The sequence below is a fragment of the Lepidochelys kempii genome, chromosome 10 (assembly GCF_965140285.1).
Source record: "Lepidochelys kempii isolate rLepKem1 chromosome 10, rLepKem1.hap1, whole genome shotgun sequence".
In the NCBI taxonomy this organism is placed as follows: domain Eukaryota; kingdom Metazoa; phylum Chordata; order Testudines; family Cheloniidae; genus Lepidochelys; species Lepidochelys kempii.
In genome coordinates, this window is record NC_136389.1 from 1,223,508 (window position 1) to 1,241,784 (window position 18,277).

General features: G+C 50.0%; 1 protein-coding gene across 1 annotated transcript in view; it reads right to left on the minus strand.

Moving 5' to 3' along the window:
* The window catches only part of LOC140917984 (heparan sulfate glucosamine 3-O-sulfotransferase 4), a 140,400-nt gene that overhangs the window by 6,182 nt on the left and 115,941 nt on the right, over positions 1-18,277 (minus strand). The gene's annotated exons all lie outside the window — the stretch shown is intronic.

Below are 18,277 nucleotides of genomic sequence, written 5' to 3' on the forward strand. Positions count from 1 at the left end.
TAGACAAGAGTTAATTGACAATAAACCTGTACAATACCTGTCTGTACAGCAAGCCATCTGCTACCATTTGCTCAATTAAGTCTATACACTTCAAAGCCTTGTACCAAAGTGGTGCATTTAGGATTACACAAGACCTTTTTATTATGATGACATGCTTTTAAATGTCTCAGCTAATAAAACTTAATACAGAATAAGATCCCCTGTTTCTAGTACAATAATTAAATTTATTTACTATCTTGTGTGTGAGGAAGAATGACTTTTCTTTTATCTCTAATTCACATGCTCTGTCAATAATTAATTGCTGCTGGGTTTTGAGCTTCCTGCGCAAGCACTTTTATTAGCCAAAAGGAATTTGCCTACTGGATAAATTAACATGTAGCAAGACTTTCCTGGATAGCATATTATCATATTGTAAAATGCAGCTGCAGTCCAGATAGCTTTTATATCTAAGAAAATGGAGAAGTAAATGCCTGGCTCATGTGGCCCAAGCCAAAGATTAATGTCGCAAACCAGAAGGTTTTGAATCATGGGCTCAGTATGTGCATTAGAGCATCTTTTGAACCTTATCTGCTGGGTACCAGACTGGCTGACGACCTTTGCTGTACACCGGGCACAGAGTGCCTCCATGTCACACACACGCTGTGCTGGGCAGGGCTGGCAGGGCAGTACGCTCCCAGGAACAGGAAGAGAACTCGTGGGTCTCTTCTCACGGCCAGGGCGGGTTCTGCTCTTCTCTTGTGGCTCCTGGCTTGAGAACGTTTATTTATCAGCTGGAAAATTTACCCCCCAGCTACAGAAAGAGCAACTGTGCAACATCCTGCCTCACCCAGCATGCCAGAGGCCTGGCCTTGTACTTCATGTAGTGATTGGCACCTGTGTAATGTGTGTGTGACACATCTCCCAGCCAGAAAGGTGCCATTCAACACCCACTCTGTGCAGGAGTCAGCAAGGTAAGTAAGGGGCAAGGCAGTCAGGAAACAGGTCCCCGGTGCACGGGGTTTATATCAGGTATTAGTGCCAAGTGTCAGAGCAATGCTCATTGTTTCAGCGTTTGCAATTGGCACAAATTTAAATGTTTTGGGCATAAAATAAAACAAAAACGCCCATTTTATTTTCAGTTCAACTTTCTGATTTTTAAACTTTGCAGCTATACTCTCTCTCTCAAACACACTGGGATGTTTAGCTTGGTGTAAGTTGCCCCAAATGTTCATGATTATTGTATTGCTTGAGTGGGTAATTAGCAGGGGGAGGGGTGGTCACTCAGCAGTGGGCTAGAACTCGTAAAATAATACCAGGGCATGATTATGCGAGGCGCTGAGCATCCCCTGAGAGGAGCCCCTGCATTGCCCACCTCTCCCATTGGCTTTAATGCAAGGTAAGGCTGCTCAGCATCTTGCAGGATCAGGCCCTTCACATGGGAAACTGTTTTCAGTGCAAACATAGGGTGAGAAAATAACTTGAAACGGTTCTTTACCAGCCCCTCAGGGTCCACAACCGCAGCAACACTGCTGCTGCCTAGCAGCGTACAGGCAAGCCGCCCTCCTGTGGGGTTCCCCAGTGGACAACTGCAAGCAGAGATGTTTGCTAGACAAGGCCCAGCTAGGTGAACTTGCCACTGCCTTGTGTCTGAGACTGTTCAGTGCCATCCGTGGCTTTACGTGTACTGTGTGCTCATGTTTCCCGACATGATGGCCTAGCAGACTAAGTTCCCTGTGCCATAGAATTCCTTTCGGGTGTGGTGCATGGTCCAGGAACCAGCTCTGAGCTGAAAGGCTTTGGAAGCTGGTGATGGATGGCTAGAGTTGTCCATATTGCCAGAAGGGCCCAAGGCTGCCTTATCGTACTGAAGACAAGAGTTCTTTTGGCAAAGAGGTTTGCTAGGTGACTGTCCTGTCCCCCACCCCACCCCGGTCTCCCTGTGGTAAACGGGGTTGCTGTCAAACAACCTCTTTTGCTGAACTTTGTGATCCTGAGTCCCAGATTTCCAGTCGCTTCTGGCAGGCTTCCGCTCTGCATCCCACAATGCACAGCGCCCAGCAGCAAAGCAAAGCACAAGGCCCCCCACACCCGCAGAATGCTGCACGCCCAGTAGGCGCCAAGTCCCTGACATGCAGACACTGCTTTGCACTGAAGCAGAAAGCAGTGGCATGTGTGTATACAATCGCTGCGGACTATCAAATCCGCTCCCGTTTTAACGGCCATGTGCGACAATTAAATGGCAATTAAAGCTTTGTCAGCATGTTTACACAGATGCCCAGGGGCTCGCCAGGCAGGGCTGCCAGCTGATGGTTCCTCCTGTGAAGAATGCTAGCCTGCGGTCTGCGCCTGACATCTCCTGTGGCTGGAATTCAGACGTTCATCCCTTTTGGGACACTGTCACCCTTCTTAGCATCTGACTTGCCCCTTATTCCTCTGTGCCTTGCCAGCTCCCCCATGCACCACTCCCCTGCCTGATCTTCCTAATCCGCAGTCTCTAGGCATCAGGGAGCCCAAATGTTGTAGCCAGACTGGTTCCTTGCTCTAGGGGTGGGACCCTACTATCCCCACACTCCATCAACTGCCGCAGCTGCTCTGATCTCTCAAAATCCAATTCAGACTCAGCAGCGTGACTCCTTGCTCTCCATGGACTCCCTGCATCCAGGCCCCTCCCCATCCTTTCCCCCGGTATGTCTCCCTCAGGCCAGTTCCTACAACCCAGCCATCTCTGTCTGATAACCACGACTCTCCACTCTTCCATTTATTCTGACCCCTCTATCCAGCCCTCTTTCCACCCCAGCCTCTGAGCCACCAACTCCTTCCTTTTCTGCACTGTGCATATTGATAGTAATGAGTGAATAGACCAGCGAAATCTCATTAGCTTCCTTATAGAAAAGTCCCGTAGAAGTTAACAGGGATAAAACTGTAGGATTCTATACAAGTTACATCAAAAACCTACAGAACTTAACAGAGATTCGTACAGATGTGTACATTCTCTATTAAGTCTATAGGGCGTTTCCCAAAGAGCTAGGATTTGCAATGGTGTATGAGAAGTAATTCTCCCACTCTACTCCAGGCTGATTAGGCCTCAACTGAAGTATTGTGTCCAGTTCTGGGTGCCACAATTCAGAAAAGATGCAGACAAACTGGAGAAAGTCTAGAGAAGAGCAACAAAAATGATTAAAATTCTAGAAAACATGACCTATGAGGGAAGATTGAAAACACTGGGCTTGTTTAGTCTGGAGAAGAGAAGACTGAGAGGGGACATGAGAACAGTCTTCAGGTATGTAAAAGGTTGTTACAAGGAGGAGGGAGAAAAATTGTTTTTCTTAACCTCTGAGGACAGGACAAGAAGCAATGGGCTTAAATTGCAGCAAGGGAGGTTTCGGTTGGACATTAGGAAAAACTTCCTAACTGTCAGGGTGGTTAAGCACTGGAATAAATTGCCCAGGGAGGTTGTGGAATCTCCATCATTGGAGATTTTAAGAGCAGGTTAGACAAACACGGTCTAGATAATACTTAGTCCTGCCATGAGTGCAGGGGACTAGACTAGATGACCTCATGAGGTTCCTTCCAGTCCTACGATTCTATGATTCTGTGACTGTTTCCCATGTCAGAATGGGCTCTCCAGTTAAATAACTGGAAGAGATGTGTTTGGAGGAGAAAGGCAGTTCAATGCAGAAAGAAACTACGCCTCACTATGCTCAGAGCAAAGCTGACAATATTGGCTCTCGAAAGCGGAGTGTCTTTTTCAGTAAATACTATTGCGCTTGTGGTTTTCTGATATATTGCACACCAGCCAGCTGGACAAAAGACACTACGAACGGCAGAAACAGCTGCCAATGATCTACATGGCAAATTCACCCAATCAAATGTGTGGACCTGCACCTGCGCACATGCACCTTTCCAATTTCCCTGAGTAATTCAGACTGGTGTTCACATTCCCATGGAAATCACTTCCACTCACCACTGTCTCTTTGCAAATGACCAGCCAGAAATAGCTCTAATTACAGTATGCGCCCATCTGTACATACTCCCAGGCTTAGTGTCCCCTCCTCAGCTCTTGCAGATGCGAACTTTCAGTGCACACAATACCCCTGTGCATTGGCCCTGCCTGCACCGGCCAAACAATCCAAGCATGGCAGCGTGAAATTTCTTGATAGATTTCAGAAAACTCTGTTGAGAAAATTTGGAACTGAAATGCTAAAATTTCTGCCTGGAAATTAGGCTGGTCTGATGCAACTGAGCAGAACAGATTAAAGTGACAGAACAGAGCTGATGGATTTCATCAGCTGAGCAAATGACTGAGGGCACTTGTAGGCTTGCATGGGGAGAATCCAGCCCTGCATATGGCTGTGTGCGCTGCACCAAAATGCTAATCCTCCTCCCATGGAGAAGGGGGATGCGATCTGGCCCCTTCAAATAAAAGGCCAGTGTTTACAGAGAGCAGCAGCTAAGTGATTTCCCCCAGCGTGCTGAGTTCACTGGCCCTCACGCGATTCACGAGTGTGCCACCCGCAGCCCTGAGTTCAGTGCACGGCGGGCTGCTAGCGCTGCAGGCTAAGTGGCTCGGTAAATTTGTTAAAATATGATATTGAAGATCAGGTTAGCAAGAATTTCTGAAGAGTAATACTCTATTTCCTTCTTATCAAATCTCCCTCCAGATTAGCAGTTGTGCTCTAAATGCACTCAGCTGCAGGGGCTTAATTGTATTCCATAGTTATTGATTTTTGGAGAGCTGATTTAGTTTTATTGAATGATAACAGAAAGAAACACCAGTTTACAAACAGTGGAAGTGATATTGCTGGCTGCAGATTCCCCCTCTACATTCTGAGACATCTCCACTCTCACAGAGGGAGGCTTGAGCATTAGACTCAGCAACACAGAGTTACCCCACAATGAGAACAGGATCCAGTCCTCTTCCATGGAATGGAGAATGGATGAGCAATACTGTGCTAATACACACCTCTTTACCATAGAAATCTTGCAGCCAGCCTGTTCAGCTGGGTCTCTGAAGAGACGGTACTTTATTATGCCCCCCCGTCAAGCCTTGAATCAGTCCCAGATCCCAGTCACTTCTCTCACAAAAGAGGATGCTCAGGAATAAGCAGAAGTGTCCCAGTTGAAGAGATAATGCCATAAATGTTTACTTTCCTCTTCCCACATAGTTATGTTAGATCATTAGGAAAGGCAAAGGAAAGGAAAGTGTTTGCTCTGGCTAGTAAAATATTTGAATATCTAGTGCCGAAAACCCAAATGCTAAGAACGCAGGACACTCACGCAAAAAGTCAGCAGGATTTTATCATGTTTTCTCAAGCAACGCAAGGCAATCATACAGCCAAAACAGAAACCTTTTCATGCATTTCTCCTCCCCAATAACCTCATTTCCAAGAAAGGGCTCAATTAGTTGTAAACATGTAACAGCCTGTAATTTGCTTGAGGAAAACACGTTCCATTTCGCTAGTGAGAGCGGAGGATGAAGGAGTACCGTCCCCACGCTAACTGGAGTGGCAGGTTGTTCCCGTGCTTTGTCTACGCATCACTCTTAAGGCTGCGAGTCTGTCATGGACTCCGTGACGTCCGTGACCTCTGCGGCAGCCGGTGCTGGGGCAGTCTCGGGCCCCCTGCCCCCACAGCAGCAGCAGGAGTGTGGGTGTGGGAGGGGGCTCAGGGAGTTTGGGGAGTGGGAGGGGGTGAGGGCTCTGAAGCAGCAATATGTCCCTCAGCTCCTAGGCAGAGGGAGGTGCAGCCAGGTGGCTCCACGGGCTGCCTCCGCCAGCAGGCACCGCCCCCGCAGCTCCTATTGGCTGCAGTTTCTGGCCAATGGAAGCTGCGGAGCTGGCAAAGGCAGCACATGGAGCACCCCTGGCCATCCCTGTGCCTGGTCGCCGAGCAACATGTTGCCACTTCTGGGGAGCTGCGTGGAGCTGGGTAGGGAATTTGCCAGCCCTGCCAACCCTCCCCCCAGCAGCAGCGGGGGTCCTGGGCCGCCCCCCCCCGAGCACCCAAGCGTTACTTTACTGCCCGTGACCTGTCCATGACTTTTACTAAGTGTAACGTAGCCTCATTCATGCTTAATTCATCCAGCAGCAGGTTAACGTGTGAGCCAAACACACCAGGGTGCTCCTGGTGGATGGTGGTTGAAATCTCTCTGTTAAGGACTCTGAGCAATATCAGAACAACGAATGCCTAGTACAGTCTCGCCAACCCCAAGCATGCGTATGTCATGAGCCAGGCCAATCCAAATCAGAGAACTGGTTTGAAAATCATGGGTTTAGGGGAATAAACTCCAGTCCAGCTGAGTTTTTTTTTTTTTTTATTCGCCTTCTGTATTTTGAGCCTTCAGGGGCATTCGGGTCAGATTTTCAAGTTTTTCTCCTCACCCCTGAGAGCTAGACACGTGTTGTTTTTTTAAAGGCAAGCTGAGATTCAGTCACCTGGCTCCAAGAACTGGGGCTTTAAAGCAAACACCAAATATTTCAAGACGTGTGATAAAGTCATGAAAGGTGGCACCCCCGCTAGTCCGTGTCTGCATGTCTCCTACAGAGTGTTGCAAGGCCTTTGCAGCGGGGGTGGAACAGAGGGAGAATACCCTCCAGGCTCTGAGAGCCAATGGGAAAGGAAGGTTTTTAGACAAGATGTTCAAATGGGAAGTGATTCTGAATGTGTGCGTGTGGCGGGCTGGGGACCGAGGTGTTGGCACAAGCAGAACAGCCTTTCTCCAGCCCCAGCCCCAGGGCAGAGGGAAGGCCAGGGCGGGCAGCCAGAGTAGCGGACTCCAGGATGTCTGGCTTGTGAGGATTTAGGAAGGACATTATTCAAGGAGCCATAAGCGTGAAAAGAGGAAACGAGGGATGTCAGGGGAGAGGGGGAAGATCACCAGGATGCTCTAGAGATGGTGGGAGGTGGCAGGACAGAGAGAGAAGAAAGTCTAGGGCAAAGGCTGGCTCCAATTCTGGGCCTTGAACAGCCTTGCCAACCCCAAATGTTCAAAAACTGAGTCAAAAATCACCAAAAATCCTGAGATTGGCTTTAAAATAATGAGGTTATGTACAATAATGGATTTGGGGTTCTTTTTATTTGCCTCCTGCTTTTTGAGCCTTTAGGGCAGGGGTTCTCAAGCTTTAGGGGGTCGCGAGCTTATTACATGGGACGTCGTGAGCTGTCAACCTCCACCCCAAATCCCACTTTGCATCCAGCATTTATAATGATGTTAAATATATAAAAACATTTTTAATTGTTAAGGGGGGTCTTACTCAGAGGCTTGCTGTGTGAAAGGGGTCACCAGTACAAACGTTTGAGAACCACTGCTTTAGGGTGCCCTGGGATCACCTTTGGAAGCTTTCTCCACAGCCACAAAGGCTAGAAACTTAATTTTTCTTTAAGAATGAAAGCTGAAATCATCACATCTCCACCTGACTCCAGGAGCTGGGGCTTCAAGGAAACCAGTAATTATCATAATTATCAGTCTGTTTGAAGCCCTGGTGGAGGACAAAGGCAAGGTACCAGGCAGGACAGTCCAATCAAGCTGTTTTTCCTGAAGAACTCCTAGCCGAGATCTCTATTGATCCATTAACTACGGAAATCAGTGTGTTATGGTTTTGTTGTTCAAGCCACAAAACAGATTTGATGGTAATTCATAACAGCCCATTTCTGTGCGTTGCCTCCGTAACCGACTCAATTACAAATAAAGAGGAGACAGGTCCTGAGTATGCTGCTTCTCATGCTTAGTCCAACATGCAGAAAGCCCCAGCTGGTGCATCTGTTAGGAAGGGAAGCCCCTGTCTCTCTCTGGCTCCCCCCGACACCGCGACAGCCCCCAGAATGATGCACTAGATTGGTGGTGTTGGCTCAGCCAGAGCAGGAAGCAGGAAAGTGTAGGAGCTGGGAAATGCCTCTGCCAGTCTGGGGGCAGGTGCTGGCACACAATTCTTTCCAACTACAATGTTTTGTTCCTGTTTGGATGTGACTGTGGGGGCTGCGGGTGATCGTACGACACAGATATGGGCTGCAGGCAGCCTGTCTTCTGGAGCTGGGATCTTTCTGCTCAGGCTCCCTGGTCTAGTGGATTAGAATCAGTTACCACTGTGCTCATGGGCTCATGTGGACAGTCTGCTGCTCTTCGGCCCTTTCTCCCCTTCAGGAGAATAGGAACTGCTATGAGCGACTGGCCCTCCCACTGCCAGGCATGCTCAGTTTGGGTTTGTATCTTGGCTGGTGTCCTTTAAGGCCTGGCAGTTTCCAGCCTTTGTCTCCTCAGACTATACCCTGCTTGGTACACACCTGAGCACTCGCCCCTCTTCTATTGTGCAGCATCTGTAGGATGCAACCTGGGGCCTTCCTCGTGCCTAGGTGTCCCTGTCCTGCTGTTTCACGGGGTCTGGCTGCAGGCAGCGGTGCACTGCCTGCCTAGGGAAGTTCATCACAGCCAGGAGGCTGGAAGAAACTCACTGTCTCGCTCAGGGGTAGGCACCCTATGGCACGCATGCCAATTTCCAGCGGCACTCTCGCTGCCCGGGTCCTGGCCACCGGTCCGGGGGGCTCTGCATTGTCATTTAATTTTAAATGAAGCTTCTTAAACATTTTAAAAACCTTATTTACTTGACATACCACAATAGTTTAGTTTTATATTATAGACTTCTAGAAAGAGACCTTCTAAAAAGGTTAAAAATGCATCACTGGCACATGGAACCTTAAATTCAAGGGAGTAAATGAAGACTCGGCCCCGCACTTCTGAAAGGTTGCCGACCCCTGGGCTAGCTTGTATTGAGAAGGCAAAGGACTCCATGTAGCAGGCCTGTGCTCTAAGTGTCATCCTGACCCAGGGGCTCCTTGGAGATCATGACAGCTGAGCCTTTCCCACTGGTCATGTCTTGTCTTTCACCCCTGTTCCCACCTGCACTGTGACTTGCTCTAGCCGCACAAGGCAGGGTCAAGTCATCATTCCCTTATGCCATAAACTGCGGCCAGCCCCTCCAGCTGACAGCTAGTGCCGGCCCCTGAGTTTTGCACATCCAGCAAGGCCGGATGCAAGAGCCAAGGGCTGCAATTGGGTGGGCAGCTCAAGTAGCATGAGGAAAATCACTCTGTAGGAAGCACGTCACTCCGGCTGTCTTTCCTGGGTAGCTCTGCACAGTGTTGTGGGGGATGCAGCCGCCAGGCAGGGTTACGGGCTGTTACCGCAGTGAATTCTCTACAGCATCCCCCTCCCTTGCCGTGTGCCCTCTGTATGGCTGCGCAGAGGGTCACGGGGCACATGTGGAAATGGGGAGAAGTGACTCACTAATCTCCTCCACCCAGAATTGCGTCTTGTCACGCTCTCACTAGCAGCAGCTAATCAGGTGCGGTGTGATTTTCATGGGAGACCTGGGAATAGCAGACACTCAGGATCACACTCAGGATCGGGGGCACAATGGAATCCGAGCAACTGAAGAGATCCTCTGGGTCAGAGAGTCAAAACCATGAGCCAGATTCGGCCAGCCTTGCTCCCTCAGCCTTGCAAGCAGGCGGACTGCGTTCAAAGGGACACTCCTGGAGTGAGGGACTGGGCCGCAGGAACGAGTGTGACCAGAGGTGGCCCTCACAGTGCACCTGTGCACGTGTCCACCAGCACCAGCTCAGCCTGCTCCTGTTGCTCTGTCCTGACTAGCGCTGCTTGGAAACCAACGCTTTTCCTGAGAGAAACGCCAACAGAAAACATCGGTGTGAAAAATGTTTGGTTGAAAAATGTTGCTTTTCCCACAAGAAATTTTGAAACAAAAAGTTTCATTTCAAACCTGCAATCTGAATTCAAAGGTTGTTTCCTTTCAGTTCCATTTTTCATTGACAAACAAATGTGGGTGTTGACAAAACTGTATTTCTTGATGAGGAAACGGTCTGCACAGACCCCTGGCCAGCTCCAGCCCTGACCCTTCCCACACCACTGCCTGGTGCCGGAGAAGGAGAGCTGGCCCTGTGCTTTGAGCACAGGCCTGGGAATCAGGAGTTCTGAGTTTTCATCTATGTTCTGATCCAGCCTCCCCCATGGCCCAGTACAGGCCACTTAAGCTAATATTTTAAGAAGTGGCCACTAGTTCTGGGGGTTCAACAAACCACCATGGGGCCTGCTTATCAGGCAGGGGTGCAGCACACCCAAAGCTCCTGCTGCGATGATGAGTGCTCAGCACCTAAAGTAGCCAGGCCCTGTGTGTCTACAGTTGGGTGACCAAACCCGTGGCCCTTTTTGTGGCAATTTTGGTCCTCAAATTCCACTAGTAAAATGGGAGCAATCCTCCCCCAGGACCTCACAGGACTGCAGTAGGGTCGACTGGACAATTACTGCTGGGCACATCAATGCTGAACATCTGTTTTAGCAATAGTAGAAAATCAGATACATTTTGTTTCGGGGCTGAACATCTGTTCCCTTGAGGTGTCTGCAACATGCATACCCAGACATTAGCAGCATTGTGCAGGCCCATGAGAACCAGAAATGGAAACTGACTGACTAGAAACGAAAGCCAAGCTGGCTAGTCTGTTTTCATTGAGCCAGGGTATGTTAATTGCAAAAAATCAACATGCACCATCAACAGTGAAGAGTAAACAAATCTTGTGCAATGATTTTACTTCTCTTCTCTTGCTGTGTGTTGGCTTGCCCTGCACTCACCACCGCAGTATCCACAGTATACTAGCAACTAGCATTGTGGCTCAGACCCATGCTCCATCTAGACCAGTAGCCTGTTTCCAACACTGGCCAGAGCTAGATGCTTCAGAGGAAGATGTAAGAACCCTACAGTAGCAAATTTGCTCCCTACATTATGTCTCACCGTAATCGCCAATAGTTAGAGATTGGCTTAACTCTTGAAGCAGGAGGTTCAATATCCTGTCCAACATCCATTGCTATTAATTATGATTTCTATGGATCTCAAGAATATCCAGAATTATGTCCAGTTCTTTTCCAAATCTTACTAAGCTCTTTGCCTCAACAACTCCCTGTGCCAGTGAGTTCCATAGGCTAATTACATAAAAACATATTTCCTTTTACTGATTTTAGAGTTCACACCTTTTATTTCAGTGACTGTCCCCTTGCTCTTGTGTGATGAGGCAGAAAACAGATGTTCCCAATCTCCCTTCTCTAAACCAGTAATTATTTTGTAACAGGCTAGAACTTAGAAGGCTTTAAACAGAAGCTCAGATACCTTTTCCCTTGCCTCTAAAGGAATATATAAGGTCTCAGTTCATGAGCAAATCTTTTGAAGCCTCTCCTCCAGGTGAACAATGGTGCTCGTACCTCTGCTGAGAACTGCCTGCCCCGAGAGTCAGCTACCCAGCAAGGAGAGGCTGTTCCTTCCGCTGGCCAAAGCAGAAACCCAAATCTCAGCATTTAAGATGCGAGGATGCAAATTGGGACGTGGAGAGTGGATTAACAGGATGCTAAAATACTGTTGTGTAATTATAGTGCTTATGTACATGACATGCAGACACAGCAGGGAGGCAGAAAACGCGTGGGGCGGGGGAAGATGGTCCCTATCTCCAGAAGAGACCTACAGTGCACGGCTGATCAGCTGAGACAGCAGAGGATGCAAAGGAGAAGCAGCAGCAGTAAGAGTCCTCTAGCTTTACGAGCTGGGCTGGAATGCCAGGCGACAACAAAGAGTCACTGATCCTGGGGATTTCAATTACCCTGACACCAGCTCAGCAATAACACTTGTTTACAATTTCCCAGACACGAGAGGCTGTTTTCTTATACAATCGTCTGAGCAAATGGAAGGATCAGGGTGGGTGAAATTGACTGACTGATGCTAATCTGAGTCAGAAACTGTGACAACAGGAACAAGGTCACCTAGGCCAGGCTGGCGGATGGCAGAACGGGGCTGCTGTTCGGCGCTCTGAGTGAACCCGACGAGAGGGAGCCTGGGGGCTGCAGCGGTGCACCACGAGGACTGGGCCCAAGGAAGGAGGTGAGGTGGGATGAGCAGGCTGGGCTCCCTTCTAACATGTGCTGTCAAATGCCTCTGGAACTGGCTCAAGGCCGCTGCACAGTCCTGGAGTCAGAGACGTCATCGTCGGTCTCCTTCCGTGAGCCAGGCCCCACAGGCAGCATGGGAGAGACGTGCTCCCCGGCCTCCAGGAGCTGCAGTGCTGTCTGGGAATGCAGCCCTGGCCCGCTGGGCAGCAGCACTGCCAGATCCAGCCCCGGCCTGGGGTTCCATGTCCGTTGCACCCTGAGCCTCTCTTGCCCACCAGGCTCCCACACAGGCATCCAGTGGTAATGGCTTCCAGCCAGGCCGGGAGTCGTGAAGTGGGCGGGAGACTGGAGCCGCCAGCCCTCTCCCCCTAGGGCAGCCGTCCACGGCAGCATGCACGACGAGTCGCACACGGTCCAGGAAGGGGGGGCGAAGAGAGGCCCCCGCCGCAGATTTTCATGCACAAACCACTCGGCCAGTCCAGTTGTGATCTAACTCTCAGGAGACACCGCGCAGGCTCTGGGTTCGCCTCTGTGCTGAGCAGCGAGACACCCCCAGGGCAGGCAGGGCTGTGGGCAGCCTCCATCCTGGAGGACAGAAGCTTTAAAAAGCTGGGTCTCCCCAGGACTCCTGCACATGGGAGGCTGCCTGGGAATGCCCTGAATCTGTCCTCTGCCAAATAACTGGCACCAAGGCTGGCCACACCCCGCCCTGGCCACTGCCCACTTCTAGAGATGTGCTTGTGGACGCTGATTGCGAGGGGCCCTGCACCAGTCTAATCCCACCCCTCCGTGTGGCCATGCCCACAGCCGGGCTTGCCCGCCTTTGGCACCGATGCTCTGGGATAGACTCTGGCAATTTATTATTAATCTGTGTATTTCCGTCTGTGCCCAGGTGCCCTAACCATGGACCAGGACATCATGTGCTAGGCGCTGTACAAGGAAAACTGCCCCAAGCCTTCTGCTGTCACTCACCTGTTCCTGGAGTCTTTGGGCAGGGGATGGGCTCAGGAATACAGGGGTTTGCTGCTGCCTGAACCATTCCTGTGTATTTGGTGGCCGTGACTGTTGGGTGCGCCTCTTATTTATTGGGGTGACCGTAAGACTAATGAGATAAAAATGAACCCAAATTCAGTAGGAAATACAGCCTCCCTGATCAGCCCTTCCTGCCCACGGGGCGCCCGCCAGCTGGGAGTTTGGCTGCAGGATTTGTCAAAGGGTTAGAGCAGTATCTTCTGCCAGGTGCTCAGGTGACGAGGCCAAGGCAAAGGGATTGTCCTTTCCATAGTTTCGTGTTTAGTGTACTCAGTGTTACTCTACCATAGCGCTGGAAACAAACTGTTGTGTAAATAAATGCCTAAGAGCCTCACCTGCCTGGTGGGGACACCCGCGCTCCATTGGCAGACGTTCAGGTCCAAACCAAACAAATGAGGGATTTACGGAAGAGCCACTGACAAGCTCTTAATTACAGGAGCCCTTCAGCTGATCCGATCACAATAAACAGGAGCCGAGAAATTACAATAAAGAGCTAATCACCTGAGAGCCCCACCACATCCCGGGACTGTGTTCAGTTCTGTGCACCTGGAGACAAGTGCAAAGCAAGATGGGGAGTTAGCAGTGACAGAAGGGTGCTGGAGACGGAGGAGAAGGGACCGGCGAAGAGATTTCACTCTTGCTTCACAGCTGAGCTCATACATACAGGTCTGGAAGATTTGCCTCCAGTGCGGGGCCAGGCTTGCAAGCAGGGGCCAGGGTGGAGGGAACGCTTGACTTTGAAGGACTGTCAGCAATAAAAGTCTCTCATGATACCATGGGGAGGGCTGGGTCTTATGCAAGTGCCCCCGATGGAGCGGGAGAGCTGCTCAGGGATTTCTGCCCCTCTCCAAGCCCAAGCTACTGGGCTCTGCACTGAGATACAGGGTGAAAAAAGGATAATTCAGTTTAGAGCCAGGCCTGGCCCAGTAATTCCCGGGGGATAATAATCTAGGGTTTAGACACTGGATGGGAGGGAGCTGCTTGGAAGACAGGCAAATGGGTTTTCTAACACAGGGCAGGGATGAAAGCAAACAGCAGACTGGTGTAGGCGTGCCGTGTGCGGGAACGGACGTTTCTCTAAGCATCCAGTCCCCATCCAGAGCACCTTGGGCAGTGACTATCAGGGAAGCCAAAGCAGAGCTGGGATGCCGTACGGAAGCTGCACCTCCGGGACGGATCCCTCTGACATGCTGGCCTCTCTATTGTGCAGGACGTCGGTTCTCTCCTTTGTTAGTCTGACGGGTTCCCGGCGGGTCAGAATTCATGTCTCACCAGCCTGAGAGCATGTTTGGGTTTCCTGGCCAGCACTTTCTCCCTACACCCTTGCTGGCCTGGTCTCTGCCTGTGTCCAATAGCAGTGCACGTGCCGAGTGCACAGGAGAGAAAAACACCTGCCGCTATTTCACTCGTGGTGTTGAAAATAGCAAGAGTCTCAAACGTCAAGCAGCCAAACAGCCAGCATCAAAGGCATGTTCCTCAGAGCAGTTAACCCTTCCCAGTCCTGCCTGTCATGAGCTCTGCTCTCACTGCATGTGTGTAAACAGGACGCGAACCCATGCCAGCCTGCCTGGCTGGGGTGGTTCTCTTCGGCTGGCTGCTGTGGAATTGTGTTTAACATTGGCATCGCGCTGCATAGCCAGAAAGGACAGCTGAGCCACTCAGCTGCTCTCCAGGCTTCTTCACACCACTCCTTCACTTCCCATCAGTGGGGTTATGAAAAGGCTCCATCCTCTGAGTGTCTAAGGGACATGAGGGCTCCTGCTTATCTATGCTGTACACTGTCACCCGGAAACGTTTATTGCCAGTCCTGGGCTGGGGTCCAGGAATTGTCCTAACTGACTAACACACACGTGTTGTTTGGGCGCTCGTTTGGCTTTTGATATATCCCTCCCTTCACATTCACCCCATGGCACCGCAGCACTGATGCTAAAACAAACCAGCCTTTCCTGCATCCCACCCTGGCCCCTCCCTGACCACGTCTGCTGCTCCAGGGTCCGAAGGGGAGACTCACTGTACGCAGTTCTCTCCTGTTAGACCATTGAACTAATCAGGTCTACAAGTGCCACCATGCAGGGAGTGGCAGTAACTTTGTGTCCCCTTCTCTCACTCCAGTTTGCCGCAAAGGCCGGCTCTAAACCCTTACTGGAGAAGTGTGCTTGAGTAATTGTTCTTAGCTGCTGGTTTCAAACAAGCTCTTAATTTTCAAAGGATACGTTTTATAAATTTGCGAATTTACATGTTGCCAAATCCCCCTTGTGGCTTATTTAAATCCAGATTATCCTGTTTATTGCTTCAGTCACAGCTGTCACGTATATCTGTGTAGGCAGCTTGTTCATTATGTTGTAGGGTTCCTGCAATCCCACTCAAAAGGAGCCTTTGTTCACTATATTTTTATGCTTCCACCATAGAGAAAAAGTTTGTATAGTGACTCCCTCAGCTCAGTATCACAGAGGGGCAGGACCTTAATAGGCACAGGACAAATGCTACCCAAAAGATGCAGCATTCAGCTGCCTTGACTGCGTCTTCTGTGAAGGGAACCAGTCACTACCACTCTTTGAAATGTGGTGCAAACATCTGTTTTTGTCTTTAGACCAGACAAACACAGAGTCATTTTCCTGTTTTATTATTAACACATTCTGGTATAATTGCTTGGGCTTTCAACTGTGACTGTTGGTAATTCAGTCAGCTGTGGAATTTTCAAGGGGAATACAGCACTGCAGTTAAAGATTGCAATATGCATTTAAAATAAAATCTATTTGCTGTAAGCCCCCAAGTCAAATCTCTTGTTGAATTTGCTCAAACATAAATTTATAGCTGAATTTACATAGATTTAATGTTTTATAATCTTTTTGGTCCGTGAATCTATATTCAAGACTGCGTGCATTAGCTTAGAAATACTGTGCTTAATGCTGAAAATAATTTTAATCTCTCCAAAGTCCAATCCTTTGCACATCACTAAACCACAGAATCCAATCCGTTCTAATCAGAGACACAAAACCTGCAGCTGCTGCTGCCTAATAGATGCATATTACTCTAATTCAGATGGCTCGCACATATGCTTTAAAAAACGTTAAACACAAATGATAAAGAGCTTTGGAAGGAAACTTTGTGGTTACTCATATGTTTTCCTTTGCTAAGGCTCCTGTGGCTTTGATTAAAACTGAACACGCGGCCTCCAGGGAGACTCGCTTAGAAACAGTTCATGACATTTGGGCCAGTGCAAGCACGGGTCATGGGGGTGAAGGTGGGCAGGAGAAATCCATCCCCCCGGGCTCACCGCTCCACTCCCGCGGGCTGAGCCTACCGCCTGGAAATGGTGGGCAGAGGGTGCCCTCTCCCCTCCCAGGAAAGCTGCTCAAGCTGCACGAGTGCTGTGTCTCAATGCCGCTAGGGACGTCAGCAAGCCCCCTGCCTGAGGGCCCGCCGCCAGGCCCTCTGCCAGTACCAGGGGCACTCCAGGCAGCAACCGGCTGCAGCAGGACCCAGGCTTGTCGGGTACACGTAGCAGCCAGGATGCATCCCACGGACGAAGCAGCACTGATTAGATGCAGATGGAGGATGGAGGGAGCTGGGCTCCGGCACCTCTCCGACCTCTGCCCTGCTGCCTGGGTGTGGAAGTGAAGTCTCTGGTCCCCCTCACCCAGGCTCCGGCATTACGCCGTCTGCTGCCTGGACGCTGGCCTGAGGCCCGGGGCGGCATTTCCCTGCTGATTCACAGGGGGCCTGGGCCCGAGGTCACGCAGCGTGGGGCGCCCCCTCATGGCCAGGTGTGGGGTTGCAGTTCTTTCACTGGGCCAGGGCCCCCTACCCATGCTCACCCCGGCAGTTTCTCTGCCCGCTAACTCCACCCGTCACTGGGTCACCACCCTAAGTTCAGCCTCTCCAGGGTCACAGTGGTCCCAAACAAAGTCCAACAAGGTCTTTAACAGAAACTAAACCCCTTCTAGGGCTCCTGCCCAGCCTGTCTTTGGCTCAGCTTGTTGCCCCCATCCTGGACTCACGGTCCTTACAAGGGGCTTGTGCACCCGCTTCCTAGGGACTCGGGGGATCCAGTCCCGCCCACTCCTCTGGCCTCCAGCCCAGGGCCCTGGAGTGACAGCTGTTAGCATATAGATATTCAGGCCTGTCTGTAAAGGCCTAGACTCTAAGAATTTAGGTATATGTTTATCATTTAGCTAGTTAGAGAGGTATAAAAGAAAGAATCAAAATCACTGTCTGCCTGTTGATAGGGCCTTTTCTCACCGTGACAGTCTGGGGCCCTGTGCTTCGGCCAATGCCTTTGGCTAAGCAGCAGAGGCAGCCATAAGCTGGGAAGCGACCGGTCACCTCCTCACATCCCAAACTAGTCAATCTGGGGCTGTTAGAAAGGTGATCTGATCTATCACCTCCAGAGAAAGGGAAGAGCCTAGAAGATGTAAAAGGAAGTTTAGTTTGATAGTTTTCTGTCTGGTAAGAACTCACTTATCTATAGACACAGCTGGGAAACCCTTATGTCTTTATGGAGGTAGTTGTGAAATCCTCACTTCTCTATTCACAAAAAGAAAAGGAGTACTTGTGGCACCTTAGAGACTAACCAAGGTGCCACAAGTCCTCCTTTTCTTTTTGCGAATACAGACTAACACGGCTGTTACTCTGAAACCTGTCACTCCTGTATTGTTTTGTCATTAGAGTTCCCACTTTGCTATTGTTTATTTGCATGGTCTCTCTCTGGTTCTTTGATTGTTTCTGTCTGCTGTATAATTAATTTTGCTGGGTGTAAACTAATTAAGGTGGTGGGATATAATTGGTTAAATAATCATGTTACAATATGTTAGGATTGGTTAGTTAAATTTCAGTAAAATGATAGGTTGAGGTATAGCTAAGCGGATCTCAAGTTTTACTATATAGTCTGCAGTCAATCAGGAAGTAGGGGGGGAATGGGAACAGGGAATGGGGGTGGGGAAATTGGAATCATGTTTTGCTAAGTGGGGGGAAATGGGAACAGGGACACAGGTAAGGCTCTGTGGTGGCAGAGCTGGGAAGGGGGACACCAAGGAAGGAAAGTGGAATCATGCTTGTTGGAAGTTCACCCCAATAAACATCCAATTGGCTGCACGTTTGGACTTCAGGTATTGTTGCTCTCTGTTCATGCAAGAAGGACCAGGGAAGTAAGAGGGTGAAGGAATAAGTCCCCTAACAACAGCTGGGTCTGCTCCTTGCCTGTGCTCCGGTTTTCCCTGCCCCCCCCCCCCCCCCCTGTGTTTAGTCAGGGTCTGCCAGCCCAGGGAGCTTTTCTTTCTCACTCTCTCCTGGCAGCTTCCTTCCCTGCACTGAGCTTTCCCTGCT